Source organism: Meles meles, chromosome 7, assembly GCF_922984935.1.
Source record: "Meles meles chromosome 7, mMelMel3.1 paternal haplotype, whole genome shotgun sequence".
NCBI lineage: Eukaryota > Metazoa > Chordata > Mammalia > Carnivora > Mustelidae > Meles > Meles meles.
In genome coordinates, this window is record NC_060072.1 from 125,884,527 (window position 1) to 125,902,425 (window position 17,899).

Here is a 17,899-nt window from a genome sequence, read left to right on the forward strand (position 1 = left end):
CATTCACTTCAGATCCTGTCCACTTCTATGATTTAAAAAATTGTCTGCTTAGTAAGATATATGGTAAAAAATGAGAAGAGAAAGTATGTTGAGCATATAGAATAAACAAATAATTTAGCATTATTCTTCACTAACACATTATTCTTCACTAACCACTAGAGAGATTATTTGCCACTGAACACTTACTTGTACTAACCATTCTGGACTGAGAAGATTAAGTCCCAAATTGTTTGTTAATCCAAGACTGGCTATATTAAATGGGTACAGAATATTTGCATACTTGGATGTATCATAGGCCCTTTGTACTTGGTATGTGTCAAATAAAACATCTTTTCCCATAAAACCTACTCCTCTTTCAATATTTCCTAATCATTGAATAGTACCATCCTCTACAAACAAGCACATTTTTAGTGCTCTCAACTTTGATAAGATGAATAAAGAACTTCTTTGAGGCTCAGCTGCTACATTCATAAAGGAAGGTCATTAATAGTAATTACATCATACAATGTTAATGAAATTTAACAGAAAACATCGTATGGAAAAGAAATACGCACCTGAAAAATACTAATCTCATGTTAGCCATGTTAATGGTCTGAACAAAGTAACATAGGAGCAAAGATGGAAGGTAAGTTATTTCTGCATTTGAACCGGATAGAACTCTGAATAGAGAAGAATGGGAGGATGTGCATTCTTGACACAAAACACTATTATGGCCGGAGTCTGGCATTTGTATCACTAGAAAGAGATGAGTCTGGAATGTCAGGTTACGGAGGGTGTCATGGACTGAACTGTGTCCCCTCCAAATCCGTATGTTGAAGCCCTTGATGTAAGTATATTTAGAGACTGTTCTGTAAAAGAGGTAATTAAGCCAAATGAGGTCATAAAGATGGAGTCCTAACCCAATGGTGTCCTAATAAGAACAAGAAGGCACCAGAAATCTCTCTGATGCCACATGCACATAGACTAGAGGCAATGTGAAAACACACTAAGAAGGTGGCTGTCCACAAGCCAGGAAGAGAGGCCTCACCATCAACTAACCCTGAAGGCACTTGGATCCTTGTACTTGCAGCCTCCAAAATTGTGAGAAAATTAATTTGTTACTCAAGTCACCCAATATTTGGTGTTTTGTTACGGCAGCCTGAACAGACTAATATAAAGGGCCAGAGTCTTAATAACATTGAATACTACCTTACATAGTTAAGCAGTTAATATTTATTGATCACATTTCATGCCAGTTACTCTCTAAGAAATTTCCATGTATTACAGTACAGTACTCACCACTCTGGAGAAAGTACTACAATGATCTCTTATGAGGATAAAAACTTATCCTTGAATCATGCAATACATGGAAAAACTGGGATGCACACCCAGATTTTTCTGAGACAGAAGCTGAATTGAAACAAAATGCAGAACACAAGCAATTTGATTCCAGAGTCTGTGGCCTTATTACTACTCAATTCTTAATACTATGGACTTTAAATATAATAGGAGCTAGTTAAGATTTTTCAACAGTGTAGTAATAACATCATCCTTATATCTTATAATGATAACTGGCAGTATGCAGTCAGGACAATGAATTAAAATGGGAAAGCCTGGAAACAGCTAAACCAGTTAGGAAGTTAACTGCCATAATCCCTGAAGAGATGCCTAGGACTTAAAGGAAAACGTTACCAGTGACAGTTTCAATGAGGAGCAAATTCCACAAGACATTTTAAAAATAGAATGGATAAAACTTAGTGATTTACTCTAAAAGGAAGGGGACATTAAAAATTTAATAAAACAACTATGTTTAAATACAAGATTAGCATCAGAAACAGATTAGAAACACAAATGGGGATCAAAGCTATAAGGTGTGCTTGGTTCCAGATATTGAAACAGGAGTAAATAAGCAAGAGTTTATCTTCTAAAAACTGAAGTTTCCTGAAGCTACTACATAGAAACTGGATTTGAGGAGGCCAACACTGCTCCTGAAAGAAGGCTATGACTTGGGTGCCTGGGTGGCTCAGTTGGTTAAGCAACTGACTTTGCCTCAGGTCATGATCCTGGAGTTGCGATATGGAGTCCTACATTGGGCTCCCAGCTCCATGGGGAGTCTGCTTCACCCTCTGACCTTCTCCCCTCTCATGCTCTCTCTCACCCTCTCTCTTTCAAATAAATAAATAAAAATTTTAAAAAAAGAAACCTATGACACTGTATTATACTGTGTTCCTGGTAATAAAGAGGGTATAAGAGAGAATAAGTAGATCTAAAGAGAACAGGGAGGAAGTATATTAATCTTCCATTGCAATCATAACAAATTACCACAAAATTTAGTGACTTAAACAACATGAATGTATTATCTTAGATTTGAAGGTCATAGGCCTGACAAGGATCTCACCAGGCTAAACCCAAGGCTTCTTTTTCTATAGGCTTTGCAAAGGGTTCATTTCCTTGCCTCTTCCAGCTTCTAGAAGCTGCCTGCATTCCATGGCTTGTCACCCCCTTCTTCCATCTTTAAAGCTAGCAAGAACTAGTTGCATTCTTCGAACATCGCATCACTCTGAGCTCCTCCTCTTGTCCCTCTTACAGGTTTAAGGACTTTTGTGATTACACTGAGTCCACCCAGCTGCTCTGGGATAATGCCCTTATTTTAAGGACAGCTAATTAGCAATCTTTTTTTAAAAATATTTTATTTATTTATTTGACACAGAGAGAGCACAAGAAGGCAGAGAGGCAGGCAGAGAGAGAGGAAGGGAAGCAGGCTCTCTGCTGAGCAGAGAGCCCGATATGGGACTCGATCCCAGGACCCTGAGATCATGACCTGAGCTGAAGGCAGCGGCTTAACCCACTGAGCCACCCAGGCGCCCCTAATTAGCAATCTTAATTTCCTCTTAATTCTCCTTTTCCATATAATCTACACAATTTGTATTCACAGTTTCCAAGGATTAGGACATGAACATCTTTGGATGGAGTTATTCTTCTGTCTGCCATATGACAGGTAATGATCAGTGTTTCAAGGGCATTGAAATGAAGATGTTCATTAGACATTCACTAAAATTTGGGGTCTAGCATTTATTCACCCAATAAATATTTTCTTTCTCTCTGCTAGACAGCCACTTTTCTATATATACTTTGGGGATCCAACAGTTAAAAAATCAATGAATACTCTTACCCTCATCAAATTTACATTATAATGTGGATCACATACAAAAAACAAATAAATGAAGTATTTGGTATGTTACATTAAATCCTCTGGAGAAAGGAAAACAGAGAAAGGAGAGCTCTGGGTGAGGAGTAGGGGTTGCAATTTTATCTAGTCCTTCCCTAACTCATAATAAAGTAGCATGTAAATAGAGACATGAAAGAGTGAGCCAAGATAATACAATGATAGAATAGTTCAGACAGAGGAAATATCACCTGCAGAGACAAATGGAGAGATAGCCAGGACAGCTGGCAGAACTGCAGGGTGCACACTGAGGTTGGGGCAAATGAGGAAATAGCCTTTGTTCTGTGCTGTAACTTTCCTATTGGGGATTGTTAGGGGACCACTCAGCTTCTTTCTCTACCACAGGTATCTTGGGAACCAAAAAGCCTGTAAGATTATATGGTTGAAGGGGCAGAGGGGTTTTACTTCGATCTGATCTTGCAGCAAGGTATCTTTTTGCATCTGACTCCACTCAAGAATTCATGGGCCACATGATAAATGAGACAGAATACTATGCTCAAATATGGAATGTACTGCCTCTGAGGCAAAAAGCAAGCTACTAAGCATTGTTCTCTTTTCTTAGTGGTTGGAAGTACAAGGTACATAACTTATCCATTATTTTGGAGGGGAGTCCAGAAACGCCACCAATAAACCAATGAAACATTTCACTGATTTGATAGGCCCCTGAATCTTAGTAGAGTTTATCCTTCACCATCTGGAACACAATTTCTTACCAGACGTCCGGAGTACAGCTGATCCTTGAATAACACAGTTTTGAATGGCACAGATCTACTTAATATGTGGATTTTAAAAATATGGTACAGTACTATAAATTTGCACTTATGATTTTCTTAATAACATTTTATTTTCTCTAGCTGACATTATTGTAAAAATACAGTTTATTACACATACCACAAAATATGTGGTAACTGACTGCTTATTTTATTTGTAAGTCTTCCAGCCAACAGAATGTTCTTAGTAGTTAGGTTTTTGAAGGGTCAAAAGTTGTACACAAATTTTCAATTGCATGAGGAGTCAGCACCTCTAACCCCCTGCGTTGTTTAAGGCTCAGCTGTACTTGCCATTTCTCAGTTATCAGGTTCAATTAACATGATGTCATGTGTAGTGGTGTGTGTGATTCCTGAAGATAAGTCATAAAGGGTGTTAAAATTTCTGCCTTAGTTCTTTTGGATCTCTTATTCATGGAGAAGCCAGCTAACGTCATGACACACTGAGATGGTCCTGTGGAGAGGCCCACATGGAGAAGAACTGAAACCTTCCTCCAACAGCCAGCACCAGCTTGGTAGCCATGCGAGTGAGCCATCTTCAAGCGAATCCACCAACCCATTAGTGATTTCAGATCACTGCAGCCCCAGCTGATGTCTGACGGAACCTCATGAGTAACCCTGAGTCAGGACTACCCAGCCAAACTACACCTAAATTCTTGTATAAAGAAAGAGAAGATATTCATCGTTCCACAAACCACTACATTTGGGGGGTAATTGTTTACGTAGCAATAGATAATAGAGATTTTGGTATTGGGACTGTGATACTATTCTAAGAAAAGTCTAAAAAATGTGGGCATTGCTTTGAAACAAGGAAAGAGGTAAAAGGGGGAAGGCCTTTAAAAGAAATGTTAGGGAAATGGAAGCAAAGAGTTTGTTTATGGGAGCCAGGTGATTCTAAGGAGATGGACAGTGAGGGCTTAAAGGACAGTGAGAAAGATACTACTGGAAACTAGAGTGAAGGGACTCCCTGTGTAACTTGCTGTCTCCTGCACTAACATGGAGAGTAGGAAATTTTTTTAGTGAACTGGGTAACTTCCAGGCACACTGCTCAACGTGCCAGTTGGCTGCTTCTTGTTGCTGGTAGTAAAATGCAAGGAGAGAGAGAGATGCTTAGGAAATAACTGCTAAACATGAAAATCAAGGACTTACTGATTTGGAAAATTCCTAGACTTTCCATATGACGAATGAAGTAAACATTTAAAAATGGCTTCCAGGCGAAGGTTAAGTACAGGAAAGGTTCAGGAAAACATGGTCTAAAGAAGAAGAGGAGAATATGCCCATAAAGATCTTAGAAAATCAGTCAGACAAAATCCTTATAATGTTTTAAGGTTGTGTCTCATGGACCTTCTACTTTAAATAGCAGGGCTTCTAAGAATCTAAAGTGTGTTATACTTCAGTAGCCTCACTGAGAAGTCCAATTAGAAAAAGGCTTATCTCAAAGAGACTTGCAGTGCGGCTTTTATCTAAGGGATTAAACTTCAGTAAGATTCCTAAGAGAACCACAGAGATTTTAAAAATAAACATATTTGGTTATCTTCTGGGAATTTTATGGTTTCAGGTCTCACATTTAGGACTTTTAATCCATTTTAAATTTATTTTTGTGTTTGGTATAAGAAGATGGTCCAGTTTCATTCTTTTGCATGTTCCTGTCCAGTTTTCCCAACACCGTTTGTTGAAGAGACTATCTTCTTCCACATTGGATATTCTTTTCTCCTTTGCCAAGGATTAATTGACCATATAATTGTGAGTACATTTCTCACACTGTTGAGTGTTGAATCACTATATTGTATACCTGAGACAAATATTACACTGTATGTTAACTAACTGAAATTAAAAGAAAAACTTAAAAAACAGTAATGTAAAATTTAAAAAAATTATCATACAATGGAAGCAGCACTAATTTGAACTGAAAGGAACAGGGACAACAAAATTAAAAATTGAACTCTGAATCCTCAAATTTATATAGGAAGAAGGCTGAGAACATGATCCAGTTACAAATATGAGATACCTTTTATAGTAAAGGAAGGGTAGAACAAAAAGTTCAGAGGGCAGATCCAGAAACACAGTGAATGATTCCCAAAACTTAAATCCTAATCAAGGCACTATGAACACATGTCTGATGTTCTAGATTTTAGAAATGCTATGGGCCCATAACTCCCTGTACCTCCCGTTTTACGAGTTTTACATGGAAGAGTCTATGGTGATTATCCTATCCCTGTCCCGCCATTTTAATGGGTGTGCAGACCAGATAACTGTCTCTTCATTCACTAGTTTTTAGAAACTACAGTCAAGGAAGTACATACATGCTTCCCTGATTTAGGGGATGAGGTCCACGGAATTCAAGCTGATACTGCAAGGGTATGAGACTGTATGAGAATTCATGTATGGGAGAGACTTGAATTATTAAACCAAAGTGTGGTCTGTGGGACTCAGCCTCCATGATGGCAACCATGAATCATGCCTCTTGATATTTATGCCCTTGAGTGGTTTCTTCCCACTGAACTGTGTGGCCAATACAATATTGTGAAAGTAATGGTACCTGATTTCTGAAAATAGGTTATAAAAGGTATTGAAGTTTTTGTCTGATCTCTTGGATCTTCTCTTTGTCGGAAGCCAACTGCCATAATGGGAAGATATCCAAGGCATCTGTGGATAGGCACATGTAGAGAAGAAGTGAGGCTACATAGTCCATCCCAAACCTCAGGATCCCACTTTATTATGAAGGCACTGACTTAGGCAAGGAGAATCTGGCCTCCTCTGAATTTATGATATTCTTGCAAATAAATTCTAAATTTAGACTTTAGCTTAAATAAACTACCTTACGGCAAGAAATATATTTTTAATGTTGTCAAGGAGAATTTTGAGTCTCATACTTTGTCTTAGACTGATGATTACTAAATATGAGCCTACAATTTTTTTTCTCCAATGTCTCAATGGTATTTACAAAGTGGTCAGTCTTGGTAATCCTATTTCACTGAGTAGACACTAGTTGTCCCACTGGCTCCAGTTTGATCCAGATAATTCTTTGTGGAAAAGGCAGCTATAAACTTAAACTGTCAGTTAATTTTCAATAGCTGGGGGTTGGCTACACTGACTGATTTAATGAAAAGAACCTTGCGGCAACCAATAGAATCCATTACAGGAATAAAAAATAAAAAAGCCTTTGGCAACATCATACTTAGTGGAGAAACTAGAAAAATTTCCCTTTCAGATTGGCAACAAAAAAGGGATGCCTGCTATTGTCACTTTTATTCAACCTAATAAAGGAGTCATAATCAGCAAGGCAAGAAAAAGAAATGAAAGGGTGAATAAGGTAGAAACAAAACTATCATTATCCATAGCCTGTCCCGTGGTTCATTCTATAGATAGTGTTTTTTCTCTGGATTTCTGCAGCAAACTTTGCCTTTAATGTTTAAGACCTTTCTCTCCCAATGTCACTTATTCTTTCTTCTAGAGCTTGCCTATCTATGAGTCCCTCATAGCACATACTGCATGCCTTTTGGATAGACTGAGGCTTGAATAAATGAATATGAAATTGCACTGCTTAATTTTTATCCATATAAGAATATAATTCTTTTTCCCATATTCTGGAAGAAGAATGGCATTTCCTTCGGATAAAGCTTATAAACTGGTTAGAATGAGACAGCCAGAAGAGAAATGTTTGGCAGAATTTAAACCAAGTCAGCAATGGTGTAACTGGAAAGGAAAATTGGTTCCAAGAGTTGGAACGGCTTTTAATCCTAGAATGTCTCCCCAGTGTTCTTGGTTATTTCAAGTAGGAGCTGTCCAAATTTGCCTGACTCCCAGTTCATATTGGGAAGCTTGAATTAATGTCATGATCACTCAGTGTAGAAGGCCATGCTTGCTGAGGGATGAATGACCTCTGCCCCTACATCTTTCAGTGCCAAACATTGTGCAACATTGGGAGGCAGCTCTAGGTGAGACTGGAGCCTGGATGAGCTGATGTCTCGTTCACATTAGCTAAGAATAGTAGATCTCTGAGGCTGCTTCTATTTTCTTTGCTTTTTATTTTTGAAACTTGTTATAAAAAATTTCAAACACACAAAAAATAAAGGGAATTATAAACACCTATCACAGATTTAACAATTAAATCATTGGTTTCATCTGTTTTTGGTAAATTTTAAAATGTAAATTAAAGATATCATAACAAGATATTCCTAATTCTTTCAGTATCCATCTCTAAAACCAAGTCACTTTTCTACATAACCACAACAGGATTATCACACCTAACAAAATTAATCATTCCCTAAAATAATTTAATATTATCCGTATGTCTCCATTAGTTCATACAATCCCTTTCAAATCTAGTTTCTTCAGATCATGATTCAATCAATGGCAATATCTAGTATTTCTCTAATGGATATTTTAATACAGAGCATTCCCCTCTCTTCTTTTTTATGACATTAGTTTTTTGAAGAGATCAGATCAGTTTTCCCTTAGAACATCTGATTTTTTAAAAGAGTTTATTTATTTATTTAACAGACAGAGATCATTCATAAGTAGGCAGAGAGGTAGGCAGACAGTGAGAGGGAAGCAGGCTCCCCTCTGAGCAGAGAGCCCAAGGCAGGGCTCGATCCCAGGACCCTGAGATCATGACCTGAGCCGAAGGCAAAGGCTTTAACCTACTGAGCCACCCAGGTGCCCCAGAACATCTGATTTTTAAAGTATATATGTTTCCTTTGTGGATTGTTTGGTATTTGTTATCACTGTAGGTTTTGGTATTTCCTATAAAGTAGAACTTTAAGTATAAAGATTTTATCTGATTTACTTTGAGTACATTATTGAGTTGATAAAATGCTTCTTTGCGAGAATATTGTAAGACTAATTATTTCTTATTAATTACATCAAAAATTTGGCTGTCTAATTATTAATGTTGCTATATGATCACATATAGCATGTGATCACATGTTGCTAATGGTCATAGTGGAAGGTGATCCCACTTATTAGCAAGGAATCCGTGGGCCCTACGTGAGTTTTATATCAATTCCATTTTATGTCAGCTTTTTATCAAACGGTTTGGCATCCACTAAAAACTTTGCCTGAATCAATTACTTCATTAGGAGTTGCAAAATGATTGTCTTCTGTTTGTTGTTCTTTTTTTTCTTATTTTCTGAGTTAGATTGTTAGTGTCATTAATTTTTAATCTTTCTAATGCTTTCTCATATAGTATTTAGTACTACAAAATTGGTAAGAATTAAACAAGTTTTGATATATACTATTTCATAATCATCCTTCATTTAAACATATTTATATTCCCATTATTTCTCTCCCTTAATTTATTATTTATGAGTAAATTTTAAATATTTAAGTATTTCTTTATTTATTATGAATTTCTAGTAGTTTAATTATATTTTGTTTAGTGAACACACATTTTGTGGTCTTGTTACTTTGGTATTTGGAAACACTTGCTTTTAGGCTTGGTTCATGGTCAAATTTTGTGAAAGTTTTGTCCATGACAAAAATCTCCTCCCTGATTTTTTTTTTTAATATTTTATTTATTTGACAGAGAGAAATCACAACTAGGCAGAGAGGCAGGCAGAGAGAGAGGAGGAAGCAGGCTCCCCGCGGAGCAGAGAGCCGGATGTGGGGCTCGATCCCAGGACCCTGGGATCATGACCTGAGCCGAAGGCAGAGGCTTTAACCCACTGAGCCACTCAGGCGCCCCTCCTCCCTGATTTTTTAAAGTGTCATCCTATGTATCACTAATAGATTAAAAGGTTAATTCATTGTTGTCTCCATCCACAGTCTGAAAACCTTTTTAAAAAATCTAGTTGCTCCATCATTTAAAGAGAATGTTAAATCTCCCATTGTTAAGGAGGATTTGTCAATATCTTTCTTATTGTGACAGATATAGCTCTATATTTTGCTGTATTATATTTAAGGTGCCCATGAATTTACAATTATTCTATCTGGAAAATTATTCCTTTAACTATAAGTAATGATCTGAATTCGTGTGAGTTGTGGTAGTATCTGAAATAGATGCCATAGCTGGCCTGCTACCTTGGTGAGCAAGGTCCCTAGCCCACTCTAGCCCTGGATATTCTGGGGCACAGAAAAAAAAAGCTGTGGTTTAAAAGAGCAAAAGAGTATAAAGGAATTAGACCTAGAATTGTGCCAAATTTTGGAGGAGCTGCTGGAACTCTCTGGGTCAGACAGGTTGGTGAGTGTCCCAGGTTATTTTCCCCCTCCACCTTGGTAGTGCAGGACTCAGTGACTAGTGACTAGTGACTAAGTCACTCAGTGACTTACACCACACCAGCTCCAGCCATTCTACCTATATGGTCCCAACGTGGCACACACCACGACACCCTTGGTTCTACCAAGCTACCAGCTTCAGCCATTGCACTGAGAACACAGGTCTCCGTCACTTCAAATCCAGACAGCTTCCTAGAACAGCCCTGGTGCAGAGGGCTCAGGAACCAAATACTAACACACACATAAAGGGAGAAATTGACAGTAATGCAATAACAGTAGGTGAGTTTAACACCCACTTACATCAATGGACAGATCATCTAGGTAAAAAAGTTAATAAGGAAACAATGTCTTTTGAATGACACTTTACATCAGATGGCCTTAATGGATATAAACAGAACATTCTATCCAAAAACAATAGAATACACATTCCTTTCAAGTGCATGTGGAACATTCTCCAGGATCTATGTTGGAGGCATCACAATTCCAGATTTCAAGATATACTGCAGAGTTGTAATAATTAATATAGTACGGTACTGGCACAAAGTAGACACATAGATCAAGAGAACAGAATAGAGAGCCTAGAAATAAACCCACATTGTCAATTAATCTATGACAAAGGCAACAGGAACATACAATGGGGAAAAGACAATCTCTTCAATAAATAGTGTTGGAAAAACCAGATAACTGTTTGCAAAAGAATGAAACTAAACCTTCCTGCACCATATACAAAAATAATCTCAAAATGAATCAAGGACCTGAATGTGAAAACTCAAGTCATTTTAAAGCTTCTAAAAGAAAACAAGGGCAGTAATGTCTATGGCATCAGCTGTAGTAACATTTTTTCAGAGGTGTCTCATCAGGCAAGGAAACAAAAGCAAAAATAAACTATTGGGACTGCACCAAAGAATATCTTTTGCACAAAGTTGTAACCCACTAGCAAAACAGAAAGGCAACTTACTGAATAGGGGGAAATATTTGAAAATGATAGATTTGGTAAAAGATTAAAAACCAAAATCTGTAAAGAATTCTTACAACTCAATATCCTAGAAACAAATAATCCAATTAAAAAATGGGCAGAAGACCTACTGAATAGATGTTTTTCCAAAGACACAGATGACCAAGAGACACATAAAAAAGATGCTCAACTTCACTAATCACCAGGGAAATGCAAACCAAAACTACAATGAGCTATTACCTGACACCTGTTGGAATGGCTAGAATCAAAAAGACAAGAAATAACAAGTGTTGGTGAGAATGTGGGAAAAATGGAAACTTTGTGCACTATGCTGGGGTTGTAAACTGGTACAGTCACTATCAAAAACAATTTAGATTCCTCAAAAAATTGAAAACGGAATTACCATAAGCTCTAGTCATTCCACTACTGGGTACGAGGAAAACAAATACATGAGGAAAACAAATACACTAAATAGAAAAGATATATGCACCTTTTTGTGAATTGCAGCATTTTTGACAATAGCCAAGATACAGAAGCAACCCAAGTGTCCATTTACAGATGAAAGGATAAAGAAGAAATACTATATGCATTATATGAATTATATAATGACTTATATAAATAATTCATATTTCATATATAATCCATTATATAATGAATTATATATGAATTATTCATTATATATGAAATATTACTCAGCCATAAAAGGATAAGATCTTGCCATTTGCAATAACATGGGTAGATCTAGAAGATACTATGCTAAGTGAAATAAGTCAGACAAATATTATATGATTTCACTTACACGTGGAACCTAAAAAAACCAAAATAAACAAAAAGTGGAAACAGACTCATATACTGAGAACAATTTGAACATTGCCAGAGGTGAAGGAGGAAAAGGGAGGGGTAAAATGGGTAAAGGGGATGGGAAATACAGGATTCCAGTTATGTAATGAAAAAGTGATGTGGAAAAAAGATACAGCATAGGGAACATAGTCAATGATATTGTTAATTGTGCCGTATGGCAACAGAAGGTAAGTTATACTTGTGGTGAGGATAGCATAATGTATAGACTTGTTGAATCACTATGCTGTACACCTGAAACTAATATAACATTATGTGTTAACCCTACATCAATAAAAATAAAATAAAATAATATAATACATGAATAATGTGAGAGTTGTTTTCTCCCATTTCTTAATAATAACATTCTATCACTGTCTGCTATTTACCATTTCTTTTGGGAAGTCTGTAGTTTATGTAATTGTCATTTCTTTTAGGAAACCTGTCTTTTCTCTGTTTGCACATGAGAGTACTTCTTTACCTTTGGTTTTCTGTGTTTCATTGTATTACGTAGGTATGTTTCTTTTATATTTATCCACCTGGGTGTTTGTTGTACATTTTCAAATTAGAAAAAATAATTCTTTTTAAAATAATTCTTGTCTTTTAAAAAGGATTTTTATTAATATTTCATGTGTTATTTGTCCCAGGGGTACAGGTCTGTGAATCATCAGGCTTACACATTTCACAGCACTCACCATAGCACATACCCTCCCCGATGTCCATAAGGGATTTATGTTTTTCATCAGCTTAGGAAATTTGTCAACCACTTAATTTTTAATATTTTCTCTCAGTCATTACACTTATTGTCTATCTCTGGAAATCCGAAGAAGCACGCATTAGGTTTAGTCATTTCATATTCTCTGTCTCAACTTTTCTTTCATTGTATTGTCTCTGCAGCACTGTATATGGGAAATAAAGTCTTCTATGTATTAATTCTCTACTTAGCTTTGTTTTACCTGCTTTTAACAAGCTTACTGAATTTTATTTTGTTTTTTAAAAAAAGATTTTTATTTATTTATTTGACAGATGGAGATCACAAGTAGGTAGTGAAGCAGGCAGAGAGAGAGGAGGAAGCAGGCTTCCTGCTGAGCAGAGAGCCCAATGCGGGGCTCGATCCCAGGACTCTGGGATCATGACCTGAGCCACAGGCAGAGGCCTCAACCCACTGAGCCATCCAGGTGCCCCAAACTTACTGAATTTTAAATATCAATGATCGTTTTTAATTTGTGCCAACAAAAATATTTGGTTGTGTTTTAGATTTGCCAGAACTTATATAATAGCATTGACTCACTTATGATGAAATGTTTCCTTGTTAGCTCTATGATTCTGTATTACAAGCATATTTTCTGTGAAGCTTTATTTGTGAGAATCTGATATGGCTTTGTAATCTAGATTATTTGTCCTTTAAAGAGATTTTCAATTTGATTCATCCAGATGTTCCAGTGATATTGTATAGTAATGCAGACATAGATCATTTTATCTTGCTTTCTCAGATGAAACATTCTTGGACCATATAGATAATGGAAATAAGAACTTCATCTTGTCAGAGGAAAACTCCAACATCACAAATTCTCAAGTCCAACTTTTTATTGATCTGTCTAGATTTTGTGTGAACACAACCTTACTTCCTTGTTATTTTCCTGAATTGGTGAGTGTATTTTTTTTCTATTCTGCACATTTGCTAAAGATATAACTATTTGAAAGGTTCAGTTTCATCTAACAACATCTTAGAAGTTCAACTTAACTGTCTTTTAATTTGACAGCTTAAAGCCCAAGAACTTTGAAAGCAATCCCCCCTCTGTTCCCTGCTCAAATACAGATACATATTCTTTCAGGGCAGCTGGGAGATATTTAGCTCATTGGTTTATGGCTCTTCTCTTGGGATTCTTCCTTAGTTTTGGTCTGTGGGATGTCTCTTGTTTTCTTGCAAGTGTTAATAGGCACTGGAGAGTATATTTTCCATACCAAAAAGTTTATTTTTAGATGTGTTTACTAGATGTTATCCAATCCAATACATTTCTGGAAAATGAAGTCTAGATTCCCCAAAATGTGTTCTGCAGATCCCTAATATTCAATCCAGTGTGACTATGTGTTGTGTGAAAAAATAATTCTTAAATATTTTTCTTCTAACATTTACTTTTAAATATGTGTAAGAAAACTAACATTAATTATATATTTTCTTATGTTCAAGCAATAATCAGCCTTTAAAGAAAGGCTGCCCCATTCCACAGAATTCCAGAAAGTCAAAGAAGCAATAGATGTAAACAAATCTATTACCATCTAAACATATTACTGATGTATGTCATCTAATCATTGATTAATGACCTATGTTCTGTATCTTGATTTATAATTCCTATAAATATTTGATACTGTGTTGTTTGTAATTTTGGAATTTCAATTCTGCCCTTCCATCAATAGGTGGTGGCATTGTATTATGGTTTGAATATTGCAAAAGGGGGAAAAACATTTTGGTATAGTTGCACCTATCAGCCAGGATCTCACCTTCTCTAGATGATTCTGTCATTGCTTTTGCACCCTAAGAAAATTTGATTTTACATTTACTTTTTTAAAAAAGATTTTATTTATTTATTTGACACAGAGACCACAAGTAGGCAGAGAGGCAGGCAGAAAGAGGAGGAAGCAGGCTCCCTGCTGAGCAGAGAGCCCAATGCGGGGCTCCATCTCAGGACCCTGAGATCATGACTTGAGCCGAAGGCAGGGGCTTTAACCCAATGAGCCACCCAGGCGCCCCTACATTTACTTTTTTTCTTAAAGATTTATTTATTTGTGTGTGTGAGAGAGAGAGAAAGAGAGGGAATGAGAAGGGAGAGAGAGGAAGAGAGAGACAAGGAGACTTCCCGCTCAGCCAACTCTAGGCTCCATCCCAGGACACTGAGATCATGACCAGAGCCGAAATCAAGTCAGATGCTTAACCAACCAAGACACCCAGGCACCCCATGATTTTATGTTTTCTTTTAAAAAAATTGTTATATTATTAAAATCATGTGGAATAAAGTTGGCCAGATTATTCTAATGTATATTATACTTTTGGAAATTGTAGGAGCACTTGTATGCTATTTTGTTTAGAAAGCAATTCATAACCAAAACCAATATTTGTGACACGTAGCTATGTATTCTGATATCTATCTACAATATATGCTTTAATATTTTAGATCATCACAAATTCTCATTTTAATTTTATAAATTTCAAAATACTCCTTTGTATTTGTAAAAACACTGTATTTTTTTTTTAATACTGAGAAAAGCAAGACAATACTCATTCGTGATTTTTTTCTTTATGGATGCTATTAAATATTACATTGGTTAAGCTATGTTAAGAGCTCTCTTTGTACTTAAGTGTTCCCAGAAATAACACCACTGTGGGGATCCTATCATGTTGCAGAAAGTCATGCAGGGTCAGTTTGGAATAGGAAACCCTGTATACACTGGTATAAAGACGACAAATAGTGGAAAATACTGGGTTCCATACCTTTCCTAGTTCTGCCTTTGATTTACTGTGTAAGCTGGCAAAACTATTCCCTCAAGGGTGGTTGTCAAAGTCACAGCATGATCACAGAAGGTGGGAATAAAAAGTGAGAACTCATTGTCAGAGATTACTTTGAGGCTTCTTGTGATTCTCCTCGGTGATTTCAGAACAGGTAGCTCTTCTAAGCTAATTAGTCCTGTGTTGCTGATATGGATGATCTGAGAAAAAGTAAATGAAAATGATACAGTTCTTTAGCAGTACTAAAAATGGAGCCAACACAAATATCAACAAATGAAAAAAACATATTTAAAATCATTAGTATCAGCTAGATGAGTAGGTCATCAGACAGAAATATCAGTTCAAAGTAGATAAAATATAATCCATTTAGGAGCAGAGACCCAAATTAGGGGCTATATGTTAAGTGATATAATTATCAAACAGTAAACACATTTTGTTTCATTTTATGAATAACTAAGAGGTATTCTTAAAACTATGTTCCTTTAGTGAAAAGTTTAATATGTAATTATTTTTAAACATATTTCTATGGTTTAAAGACATATTTTCAAATTTATTCTCATTGATTCTTATTATACCACTCTAATTCCCATTTCTTTTCGCAATTCACAATTAAGATAAATCTTCAAAGTTACACTGAAATTAACTCTTGTAGCCTAGACTAAGCCAGATCACTCTAATTTATGTGTTATTTTTTCATTACAAAATGGGGATTGAAAAGATTAAATTTTTTTTTAAGATTTTATTTATTTATCTGACAGACAGAGATCACAAGTAGGCAGAGAGAGGCAGGCAGAGAGAGAGGAGGAAGCAGGCTCCTTGCAGAGCAGAGAGCCTGATGTGGGGCTTGATCCCAGGACTCTGGGATCATGACCTGAGCCGAAGGCAGGGGCTTTAACCCACTGAGCCACCCAGGCGCCCTGAAAAGATTAAATTTTAACTATAGTTACTCTATTGTATAGTAAGTGAGGAAGTTAAGAGGACAAAGGTAGTATATAGAATAGTACAAACGTTATTTCTATTAAATTGTGTTAATAGATGACATGTATCCTATCTTCTTCATTAATTATCCTACCATGTTGTGATTCTGTCTTCATTAGGGTTTAAATCCTGAAGGCAAATCTCTGATTTTCAGGTGTGGTTCTTCTTTGAGCTGGAGTAGTTAAGAGGAAGAGTATCATTTCTCCCGGCACAATACAGAATAAAGGTATATTCCAGATTTATTTTATTAATATTCAATTCCTATCTGTCATTTTGCTCTTTCAAAGTTTGTTTGCATTTACTTATCCATTCTATGAGAGATCATAAGATTTTACATTTGCCATTTTGTCTTTATGCCAGAGATGTGAATAATGATTTTTTAAATCAGGCTGGACTTTTTATTCCGTGATAGTAGAAAGCATGCTTTTATTCTTGAAAAAGTTGTTGCTTATCATTTTTTCACAGAAAATTTATGCAAAGTAGTTATATATATTCATATTGTAATTACATAGAAACATATAATAAATGAAGTTTGTATAACTTAAGAAACTGGGGAAAAAAGAGGATTTAATTTTTTATTATTATTTATTTTTTTAAAGGTTTTATTTATTTATTTGACAGAGAGAGAGATCACAAGTAGGCAGAGAGGCAGGCAGAGAGAGAGGAGGAAGCAGGCTCCCTGCGGAGCAGAGAGCCCGATGTGGGGCTCGATCCCAGGACCCTGAGATCATGACCTGAGCCGAAGGCAGCGGCTTAATCCACTGAGCCACCCAGGCGCCCTAATTTTTTATTATTATTGAAGATCATAGAGAACAGGTGAAGTTACCAGGAAGACAAGATGCTTTCGGTGGAAAATACTGTAGGAGGTCAACTTAAGATATTGTTTGCATCATCAATAGTATAAAAAAGGAATTCCTTTATTTATTAAAAAACTGATGAAGATAGAAAATATGAGATAAAATTATAGAAAAGGAGGAAAGTGAGGATGGATGATACCAAATGGATTCACATTCGGAGAGGATTATAAAGAAACTAAAAACATAGTAGCAAAATAGAGGGAAGAAAGATCTGTCATAGAGGTGATAAACACCATAATTAGTGGTGTAGAAAATCAGTTAAGCACTGAAGTAGACAAACCAGAGTAAGTCTTCCAGCATGCAGAAAAAAAAAAGATCAGAGCAATATGTAAAGTGGTTGTAGATAAAGTAGAAAGGATGGAAAATCAAAATAAAGATAATTGGCTAGAATAAGCTGTATGAGGGAAAGGCAATTGCTTCTGCTTTGTTCATGTATAGGAGAGTGCCTGTGTCATGGTAGGTATTCATTATGTATTTACTGAAAAAATAATTGCTTACTGCTTCAGTTAGTAAGCTTTAATCTGCAACATAGAAAACACAAGTCAATTTGACTTAAATCATTAATGAAAATAGTTCACA